At 35.0% G+C, this 12134-nt stretch overlaps 1 pseudogene; it reads right to left on the bottom strand.

Annotated features, from left to right (window-relative positions):
* Positions 1–9314: 9314 nt before the first annotated feature.
* LOC101152537 (small ribosomal subunit protein uS5-like) lies at positions 9315–10737 on the bottom strand (annotated as a pseudogene).
* Between the last annotated feature and the right edge of the window lie 1397 nt (positions 10738–12134).

The raw sequence follows: 12134 nt of genomic DNA, 5'->3' as shown, positions 1-12134 counted from the left end.
ATTTTTTATAAGCATATTCATTACATTGAATGCATTATTTTTTAATTTACTACCACTTATTAAATATTTATTATGCTTCCAAATAAAGTGCCATGTACTTTCTAAGTAATATAATGGATTAAACAGTGTCTCTACAAGATACAAATTATTAACTTCACTCAAATTTAGAAAAGTTTGGTTTAAAGAAGTCCGGTAACTTTCCTAAAATCATACCACTAGTAACACAGAGCTGTTATTCCATACTAATCAGTAAAATAATAAACATGGAAGTGATACAGCATTGTGATTTAATGTAAGGATGGCTGGATCACAGCTGTTGCTTTGACAACCTGAACAACTTCCCTTTTTTAGTACCCAGAGGTATCCAAGCTTCATTCACATTTGCTTGAGGCAGAAGCCAGAAAGCCAAAATATGAACAATCATATATATATATATATAAAACCCTATATACATTCTAAATATATTAAATATATAATAAAACTCCTTACTCTTAGGCACTTTGGAAAAATAATTGATAGCCATTTTATTTATTTACTGAGAGAAATGATAGTCATAAGGCATGCGTATAACAGGATGAGAATCAATACATTTTGTCTTGCTAGGTTGTTCGTTTCACATATTGACTGAATCAACAAAGAAATGAAGATAGACCAACATGGAATTATGCACATGTTGGAGACCATGCAAACTGAGAAAGAAGAATTAAATCAGTCAAACACTTTATGCTTAGTCTAAAATACTTGTGCTTTCATTTCTGATTGACAAACTGTCTTATATATATTAACATATTCAATTTACTAACCAGCAAGTCTTATGGCCAAGTCCGCAGCCTTTTCCTGTTAAGTTGTTGACAATGTATATTCTAACCCATAGTGTTGATATTACATCTTAAAACTCAGAGGACAAATGTATAACTCTAACTTCTGGTTTGTACAGAACTTAGAAATAAGTGCTGATCAAAGAATCAAAGTTTGACTCCAAATCCCAGTGAAAGCCATGTAAGTCAGGAACAAAGTAATTATAAACTATCTTATGCTGAATTAAAGAATATTTACTTTGGGTACAACTATAAATTCTTAAAATGGCAATTTCAAGGGGAAAATGGAAATCTCTAAATCACTAATGTGGCAATAGAGTGAACTTGGATGATCAGTCCAAGAAATTAAAAAAAAAAAAATCAGGTCTTTTGAAAGCACCGTAAATTAGGCTGTTAAATTGTGGCTGGATTCTAATGCAAATCCAGGTTACCCAGGCATAAAAGACAGCAGCAGTTGACAAACACTGTGTTATTTATTTTGTAGATAAGCCATCTATCAAGCTCTTCTTTTCCTCCGTGAAATGCACTTTCAAGCACCATGGAGAAAAAGAAACTGGTAGTGATAGGAGTGTACCCTGGGAGCTTCTTTTCTGAACTTTGGTGAAATCAAGAGAAAACTAAAGTCCTTTGTAAATTAATAGTTTGCTTGCTTGTCTAAATCAAACAAGAGGAAGATATTCATCTGGTTGCTAAGTAGAGAAGAGAGGTTACTGAAGTGCTTCATGCTGTTTGACCAGCCTCTCATAAAAACACCAATTTGAACCTCAAAGTTACAAAAATGGCAACTCTCATCCTGAAATTGCCAATTCTCCCAAATCTCATAAGAATAAAATGAATGGAGCAACCATTGACTTAAAGATACCTGAGCCAAATGATGAATAGTAGAGATTTTTCCAAAGTCTGGAGTGGTGGGATTTAGTAATAACATAATTTCAAGTCAGAGAATTTCTGTTTCATAGGTTATTCCAGAAAAGAAGAGTGAGTATTTCTTCATCACTGTTTTGTTTAATATTTAACAGAAGATTCAGGAGGAGTAGTGAGTATAAATCTTAATCCACAATCTTGACTATAAGAGAAATATTATTTTCTTTAAGTCAAATTAAATCTTTTAAAACCTCTATCCAGACATTTGATGAGCATTTAAATACATTTTGGGGATATTCCTCTTGCCACACCCTCATTGTAACATGGGATCCAGAATTGCCTGGTGCCAGAGGAATAAGCAAAGGCCTTTCACGTGAATTTATTATGATTGTTACAGGTTTGATAATTGCCCAAATCCACAGAGATGCCAGAAGGTTGCCGCTCTTCTATCCCCTCATCACGTGGCCGAGTTTGAAGTCCAGAATCTTGGTTGGAGCTGGGAATTTCAGTGCCCTGTAATCACCCATGAGAAAAAAAGACCAACAAAGACCTAGTCACACCTTGTAAAGCATTCAGATAGAAGAAAAAATGCCTCTTTATATATCAAAAATCAGCAAACATCAAACACAAACAAATAAATGAATACATCAGTACATTATTCCAACAACAGAATTTTTGTCTACGATTTTTGCTTGAGGCCCAGGATTATTTTTTAACTCTTATTTGAAATGATTTTAGATTTAACAAAAAAACTAAATAATAGAATTTCTATATTCCCTTCTCCCAGCATCCCCTAATGTTAACATCTTATATAACCAGAGTAAAATGATCAAAATCAAAATTAACATTGGTACACTACCATTAATTAAAACACAGACCTTGTCAAATTTTACCGCGTTTTCCACTAGTCACCTTTTTCTCCTCCAGAATTTCATCCCAAGTTCTACGTTGCAATTAGTTATCCTGTCTGCTTAGTCTCTTCCTATCTTTGAGCATTCGTCAGCTTTTCATTGCCTTTCAGGACTTTGATACTATTGAAGAGTATTGGTCAGTTAATTCATAGAATATTTCTCACTTGGTTTTGTCTCTTTTTTATGGGATTATGTATGTTTGGAAAGAAGACTACAGAAGTGATTTTGTGCCTTTCTCAATGTACATCAGAGGAACATGATGTCAGTCTTATTAGCGACATTACTAGTGATTATTTGGCTAAAGATCTATCTGTAGGTCTTGAGTTTCTCCATACTTTTCCAATTTGTAATTAATAAGAACTTGGTAAACATATATCAGGTCATGCAAATATCCAATTTCTCCTCAAATATTTACTCACTAATTTTAGCAACCATTGGTGATCATGCCTACAATAATTATTATTGTGGTGCTTTCTCAATGGCTATTTTGAATTCCTTTCCTTATTCCTTCAACATTTATTAATTGAAATTCTTCAATAAGATAAAATAAGCCTTTTCCCTCTTTTATTTATGTATTTGATTGTTTATATCAGCACAAAATCATAGATATTACATTATTCTCTGAGTTAGAATCCAATAATATCAAGGACTCAGAGTTTTCAACTGTAGTAATACTTAGCTCTTTTTCACGTTCCACAGATTTCTTTTTCTACCTTAACTGTATTTGTCTTTCTGGCTCACTGCAACATGTCTGTTTATTCTTCTTTTATATTTTTCCTTTTATCTTCCATCTAACCAAAGGAAAATCACCAAATTCCTCCTTTTAAAAATTCTGTCTCTAACACTCTGTCATTTTTTACTTAAACACTTATCTTTTCTCGCCTCTCCTACCCCAATTTTATTTTGTCCCCATTTATCTCCTTTATTTCTGTTTACTTTATATGTAGGGGCTGATGGGTAGAAATATCCTGTTTGGTATAAACAGAGATAAATTGCCTCTTCCTATCTTTTGAAAATAGTCCATTTGTCCTTTTGACTTTCAAGATGAATGTGAGCAAATTAAAGTAGTCATGCCTCTATTTTGGCCATCAATTTTCAAGTCACCGAGTCAGGTAACTGCTAATGAGATTGGTAATTGTTTGGACCTCTTTTTGTTCTATTATTGTGGTTGACTTCAGAGAAGAATTGACAATACTTTTTGAAGATCAACTAATTATATCAATCTTTGTACTAAAAATAATTTAAAACAACACTTTTATTTGCATGAAAATTAAAGCAAAATTCTGTCTTTTGTATCTCTATATGACAGTCACTTGCCCATATGGTCTTACAGTTAGAACCACATTAAATAAATAAATTTTCCCTACTATAACCAGAGGTTATAAATCTGAGTTTGTTTTTCAGGTACATCAAAAAAATATATGCCCATGATATGTATTTTATTGTGGTTGTAGAAGAGAAATCTTAAAAGGAGAAGAACAGAAACATAAACATGCTATCTCTTTCTCTCTCCTGAATTCTTTGGAAAATTTTAACCAAAGCTTATTCAGAATGTTTTCTAAATTGTAAAGTGATAAAAAATATCTTTATAAGGATGGGCAATGTGAATTATAAGTGAGTGAGATAGCAACCAGCCAAACACAACATGATTAATCTAATTGCACCTACATACTCAATTTAAAGAGTAGTCTAGATCTTTGAAATTCTGAATGGTTCATTATACCCCGAAATAATGAGTAGAAAGCAGAGACCTTTCAAACTGAAGACGTTGCAAATTTAGCAGTGGATGACTTAAAATGCTTGAATGCTCTTTTAAAATACCACCTAAATTATTAAATAAAAATAAACCTTATAAATGTATTTCAGAGTATAATTAAATTAATGTTTACTTTATTTAAGAACTCCCTAAATGAAAAAAACCTGAGGCCATCATTTAAATGCTAACAACCCAGAAATATGTATTCTAATATTCTTTCCCATTAAAAAGCCTTAGTAATTATAACTGAAAACTCTTTTCATTCCCAGGAGTAGAAATAAGAATATAAAAGAATAACCTAAGGAAGAAATGTGAAGCATTTATGGCTAGGAGACAAAGTATAGCTAATAAATATTAATGACTAATAAGTAAATATATGGATATCATAATCTGATATAGGAAAACACTATTGTATAATTGTAATAGCTACCTCAAGTTAATCTACACATTTAAACACATTCCAGGCAAATACTGCTTGAACTTAATGAAATAAGTTCATATGGGAGGAAAATTTCTATGGGAGGAAAAGGTATTTGAGAGGAAAAACGTACATAGAATTAATCTCAGTAAAGAAACATCAGATGCAAGTGGTGGAAACATGCCTGATCACTTAAAAACTGCATTTTAAAGTCACAATAGTTAATACATCCAGTCTATTCCTGTCTTAAATGTATTTCTGTAAGAAACTGGTATTTTGACTCATGCTAGGATGCTCTGAATTCAGATATATGGTAGTGTGGCATCTATGCAGTAAAGACAATTATTTAAGAGCCTGCTTCTTATTCCCCCACCAGTATCAAAGGATACATCACTGTTAAGAAAGAAGGTGTTGTGAATTAAGCAAAGTGGAAAGTAAGTGCAAAAACAGCACTTGCCTAATGCAAGCAGCTTGTTTTCAACACTATCCCTAAGACATGTTATTTAGTTGGAAAGAATATAACTTTCAAATAGCCTAAGTAGTATAGGTGAGTGATATTGATTCTTCTAACTGTAATTGAAATATTTTTGTAGGTCACATATTCTCAATACATATTGTTTAAAACTCAGAGGTAAAACTTTAATACAGTTTATTTCAGATTTGGTACACATTATTCGGTAGGATATTTAGAACTATTTTGTCAGGTATAATGAAATATTGATATCAGTTACTAGTTATACAAATTTTATTTTGTATTATTTTATAATGTTTTAGTATTTTCTGCCTCTTATTAACAAAAAATAAAATGACATGCAAGTTGCCAGATTAATCAGATTTTAGAAGTATATACTTTTCTTTTTCCTTTTTTTAACATACAGGAAAACTTTGATTATAACATTTAATCAATTCAATTGAATTATGTCTGATTTTTATATTTGATTTATATTTATTTCCAAAAGCAGAATCCAGGGTGGTAGTGGGCTGAATTATTTGCCTCCTCTCTTTATTTCTTCCTGCATCTGTGTCCTTAGTTAGCTATGCAACCATGCAGTGTGCTCATCTTGTGATCCAGCACAATTTTCTGTCCCAGGGTTTGGCCTTGTGACCTGCTTTGGCCAATAAAATGAGAAATGGTATGCTAATTTTCAGCCTAACCTCAAGAGGCCTAAGTGTTTGGAAACACTTGCTACTTTATGATTCTGCCACCACCTTGTGAAGGATATGATCAGGCTAAACTGCGCATTTTAGAAAAACAATGAGAGACATACGCGAAAAAGCCAGCCCATCATCTTAGCCCAGCCTAGATCAGCTGACTCCCAGACAAGTTAAGAAACCTCACAAAGAATGGAAGAGCCGCCTAGTCCAGTCTGGACTAGATCAGCTGACACTAGGAATATGTGAGAAATGAATATTTATGATGGGAAACCGATGTTATGTGGGTGGTTGTTATGCAACAATATTAAATCAATAGGTAGCTGATAAACCATCACATGTACTAAAGGATCATCAAGTCATATTACACCTCTTGCTTTACAAAGATCTTAACAGTTTTACTAAATATTTAACTGAATTATTCCAAATTAAATAATTTAAAAGTCATACTGATTTTTATATTGTTTTCATAATGCATTAATTATTCTTGATGGGCATAATTTTAATATTAATAACTACTTACAGCAATCACTTTAAATACAATTTATTTCCTCACAGGTTTTTTACAATAGCTCTTAAAAAGTGTATTAATGCTTTTTATTTAAATTGAAACAAAAAGTCAACATTTCTTTCTGACAGAATGTAATTGTGATAATGTTGGGCATACTTTGCTGATTAGGTTATAAAGTAGACATCCTCCATAAATTAAATGTTAATTTTGCAACACCAAAGTATTGATAAAAAAATATCTAAAATATATAAAATAAAAAAATTTAATACAAGAATATTATATTGAAAAGAACATAATAAAATAACATTTTGATTTTTTCTAATCCTTTTTGTGTATACTGTATTAAATATGATGCCTCTAAATAAAAGAGCAACAGATATAATTTACACTTATTTGGTATGTCTTTCTAAATTATTTTGGCTTACACCTAATATATTGAGAAAGTATGGACTATAATAACTAGGCAACAAATTTTCAGGTCAGGTGGTTTTCAATTCTTTGCTTTGCCAATTTGAAGTGGGATTTAATTAAAACTGGCTAAAATAATTTTTTATGATATATTACTGTGATTTTGGCCTTCAAAGATGTGTCAACCAGTCTACAATAAAAGCTAATTTCTAGGCCAGGCACAGTAGCTTACGCCTGCAATCCCAACACTTTGGGAGACAGAGGCGGGAAGATCACATGAGGTCGGGAGTTCGAGACCAGCCTGGCCAACATGGTGAAACCCCGTCCCTACTGAAAATACAAAAAGCTAGCCGGGCATGGGGTGGCACGTGCCTGTAGTCCCAGCTACTTAGGAGGCTGAGGCAGGAGAATCCCTTGAACCCAGGAGGCAGAGGTTGCAGTGAGCCGAGATGGTGCCACTGACCTCCAGACTGGGCGACAGAGTGAGACTCCATCTCAAAAACAAAAACAAAAACAAAAACAAAATACTACCTTAAAACCAAAAACTACTTTCTGATGATAGAATATTATGATTTTCAGCATTTAAAGACTTGAGTGATACTCTTATAAAAAAGAAATAAAACTTCCTTTCCTTCCTCTCCACTGATTTTTGTGAAGATAATTTCTTTATGTTGATATCTATAAAAATGAAACAAAAATTATAATACAATTCATGCACAACTCTGTCCCATTCTAGCAATTTCTTATGTATTCACAGAGACAAGAACTAATTGAAAAATACCACTAATCTCATTAAGAGATGCATTTCTAGTACAATTTTACTTTCAATGTTTAATAATTTTATGGCAATATTAATTTTATATTTATGATGCACACTAATAATACTGATGACTCAAGCCAAGATAAAAAAAGTTAATGTTTACAACCCTTCAGCCAAAAATATTCCATTTTTCATGTTTTTTACTTTGCAAAGAATGATGGTAGCATTATTAATAAGGCTTTATAAAGCATAAAATAGATTAAATTAAGACAAAGTGTTATAGTAAAATATGGAATGGAAATATGATTTTAAAGGGGAAAAGCAAAAGATGTAAAATTTCTGAATGTCAAGGAATAAATTATTGTTGCATTGTTTTGAATGTTTATATTTACATTTTGCTATATATTTAAAAGTAGTTAACCTTATTTTAAAACATTCATATTTATCAAATGCCAAAAAATATACTTATTTAAACTCATTATGAAAAATCTTAGATGTCAAGTTGAAAATGTGGAAAAGAAAACATAGTTGCTCAAAAACTGTTTTAGAAAGTACTTAATGACCACTGATTTAGGCTCAGATCCTCTGGGAGGCAGCCTGCCACTGCAGTCATATATCCAAATCTTTCTCTCTTGCGTTATGCCAGCATTCTTTCTGAATCTTTTATTTCTGCTTTCAGCACTTCCTGGGACAATCTTTATTCACAAGCCTTGGGTTGCCCACGAAAGAACAGAGTATGAAAAGTACACACCTAAGAAAAACAGGCCAACTCATAAGATAAATCCCAACACATTATCTTTATGAATAGTGGCTAATTTTCACTATGCATTTATCATACTGCAAAGTTCTATCCTATCTACATGAAATAACTCATCTAATCTTCACACCCACCACACGAGGAAGGCCAAATTATCATTCTCATTTTACAAATTAAAACTGAGGCTCAGAGAGGCTACTTAACGCACCTCCAGGTTATGTAGCTAGTTAGAGTCAGATAGGTGTAAAAACACAGGAAACTAATATTATATTCCTCCATGCTATGGGAATGGCCCCAATCTTTTCCCTTTTTCCTTTCCTGATAACCTTTTTCCCCTTCCCATGACCCTTTTATTAATGCCTTCCCACCACTCACTAAACTCTGTGCCCATAAATAAGAGACAAGAAGGATATACATTAAATATGAACCCCGATCATCTCTGGGAGGTAGGTTAACCACTGATTTTTATTTTTGCCTTTCTTAATTCCTGACATTTTCTAAGTTATGGAAAAAAATGTGGCAGATGAGCTCATTATTTTGGCAAATATTTACTCTATTTTCCCTACCTCCATGGAAAAGCATACATCCTGGCCCCGCCCCATAGGAGCTGGGCTTGGCCTGGTAACTTGCTTTGTCCAGAGGAATGCGGGAAGAAATGACTCTGCCAGCCTCAAAACAAGGCCTTAAGGAGTGTCTCTCATTTATAGCCATCCACCCAGGAGCTCCTGACCTGTCAGAAAAAGATGCCTCATATAACTGAAGTCCTCCAGCCTGGTCCCACCCACAGATTGTATGCAGAACAGAGATACCCCAGTCTACCTGTAGACATGTGAAAAAGAAAGACATGCTCATTGTTCTATTTTGGGGTTGGGTTTTGCAAAGTAATACAGTAACACAATATATGCCTATTGCGTTTAAACTCTCTTTTATTATCATACATCATATAAATTCATTTCCTCCCCAAATGATAAACTTATGGACTGTCCCTCGTAATACTTATGAGTTCTTAACTATTAGCATTGCTTATTAAACTCCAATATATTTTTCCTGTGAGCAACTACTTCATTAGTATCTGCTTGATTTTACAAGTAAATTTGATGTTGATGCAATGAAGAAGAGCTAGAGCTGGAGCTCATTTCCTGAAGCACTTGCATTCTGCACTTTACCTCTGCACAGTCTTTTCCTTACCCCATATGGAGAAAGCTGGCTGTGCAACTCCTCTCCTGTCTTCACTTAAAACAGTCAGGGATTGCCAGGAGAAAGCCTGCTGGCTGCAAACAGTGAGGTGAGATTTCAACTTTCCAGCAGTTAGATGTACTTGTTTAATAACCTTGCACACCATGGCACTGTTTTTCAATGTGCTTCCATTAGGAGTAAAATACAGGCTTTTATTTTTTTTAATCTGCTTTTTGTTGTTTATAAAACCTTGGAGACTTATCACTTCTCTAACTAGCATAAGGTAGTCATTTTCCTAAGTGAGGCACAATCAAGGTCAGCCTCTCTTTTGTAAAACTAAGGCTATGATAGTTTGGGAAATGAGAATCAAGCTGTAACTAAAAGGTTGGTTGGTTGTTTTCCCCTTTATTCATTTTCCTGACCTATTTATTTATTTATTTTCAGGCCTAATTCACTTTACTTTTCTTGTATAAAACCCCCATGTTGTAGCCACAGCTGGAGCCTGGGTCCTCTGCACGTAGACTCTGGTGTGGGTCTTGACGAGGTGGTCAGTGAATTCCTGATAGGGAGACTTGGTGAATACAGTCTCCTTCCAGAGGTCGGGCGTCAGGTAGCTGTAGGTCTTAGAGATGGCATCAAAGGTGGCTTTGGCAAAGTTGCCCAGGGTGGCAGTGCAGCCCCTGGCTGAGGTGTAGCAGTCATCGATACCAGCCATCATGACCAGCTTCTTGAGCACAGGCGCAGAGACGATGCCAGTGCCCCTGGACAAGGGGATGAGGCGCACTAGCACGGAGCCGTCTGTCACCTTGCAAGGGACAATGTGGGGCTTGCCGATCTTGTTCCCCCAGTAGCCTCTGCGCACAGGGACAGTGGAGAGTTTGGCCAGAATGATGGCCCCGAGAATGGCAGTGACCACCTCCTTGGAGCACTTAACACCCAGATCGACTTGGCTACTGTAGTCCCCGATGACAACAAACGCCTTGAATCTGGTGCGCTGGCCGGCGCGGGTCAGCTTCTGCACCGGCATAATCTTCAAAACCTCGTGCTTGAGAGAGGCCCCAGGAAAAAGTCAATGATCTCAGATTCCTTGATGGGCAGGGAGAAGAGATAGATCTCCTCCAGGGATTTGATCTTCATGTCCTTGACCAGGAGGCCCATCTCGGTGACGGGCATCCACTCCTTATCCTCGGCCTTGCCTCCGCTAGCTCCGCAGCCTCGGCCGGGTCCACGGCCGCGACACCGGGCCCCGGATGCTACTGACGAAATCTCCCCGGAAGTCACCGCTGTTCCCCATCCCAGGGCCTCCGGAGTTCCGGAACCCGCCCCTGCACCGGCGTCATCTGCCATTTGGTGTTTTCTCGGAGTAGAACTTCCCGGCCTATTTATACAAGTAGGTTCATAAAAACAATAGAGATACCCATCAGGAATTTGAATTAACCTAAGAAGACATCTACAGCTTTAGATACCAGGAATCAATTTGACTGATACAGAGGCTGGAGATAATAAAGGATTGCTGGTTGCTAACAGATGTATTCCTAACAAAACAGGCAGATTGGGCTGTATTGACATCTAAGGTTTAAGCTCTTATCTATTACTCTCACTATGACTGGTTATTTTCACAAAGCACCCTTAAAAACCATTTGTCACTGAGAAGAGCCCATGATAAAGCTTCTAAGACGTTGCCTTCTGTTATTTAAAGAGGAGCCACTTAGCACTGGCTGTTGATTAGAAGACACTTAAGTGAAAAATATCCTTTCTTCAGAGGGAGTCTATGCTTTTAATCATCTCATCTGGTAAACAGTCTTGACGCAGTTAAAAGATATTTTTACCTCATCTACAATTGTTCCAATAATATATGTATGTATTGTTATACTACTTGCAATATGTTACTAGACCTCAATCATTAGTGGGCAAAAGTCTAGAGAGATGAAAAATAGTGAATGCATATTAAAGGTGAAATTAATAACCATTTTTGAAATTCTATTACTTATTTTTGACAGAAGTAACTTTTTCAAAAGAAAATAACATTAATGAAACCTTTCACATTTGACCTTTTAGTGGCAGTAAAATTGAGTTACATAAATTCTATTAATGGTAATGGCTGCTTCCCAGCAAAACCTCTCTGATATTGTGGAAACTGGTGTTACTCAGGATTTTCAGAATCACCCTCTGCAAAGAACTTTTGAAAATGGGTTAAATCAGTGAAGTCAGTTGACTGAGATGATCCATTATCAAGCTACAACAACAAAATCAGTTGAAAACAACGATGATGCTTGGTCCTATTATTTTATGCTCTTGAAAGTAAAATAACTACTAAATAAGATAATTAGTTTCCAACATTGAAGGCATTTTTTTTCAATAGATATCCAACACTGATACTGTGGAAACTGCTGTTACTCAGGATTTTCAGAATCACTCTCTGTAAAGAACTTTGGAAAATGGGTTAAATCAGTGAAGTCAGTTAACTGAGATGATCAATTATCAAGCTACAACAACAAAATAAGTTAAAAACAGTGATGATGCTTGGTCCTATTATTTTATGCTCTTGAATGTAAAATAACTACCAAATAAGATAATTAGTTTCCAACATCGAAGGCATTTTT

Source organism: Gorilla gorilla, chromosome 6 (genome assembly GCF_029281585.2).
Source record: "Gorilla gorilla gorilla isolate KB3781 chromosome 6, NHGRI_mGorGor1-v2.1_pri, whole genome shotgun sequence".
Taxonomy (NCBI): domain Eukaryota; kingdom Metazoa; phylum Chordata; class Mammalia; order Primates; family Hominidae; genus Gorilla; species Gorilla gorilla.
The sequence above is the reverse complement of the archived record's forward strand: the minus strand, read 5'-3'. Positions and strand labels throughout refer to the sequence as shown.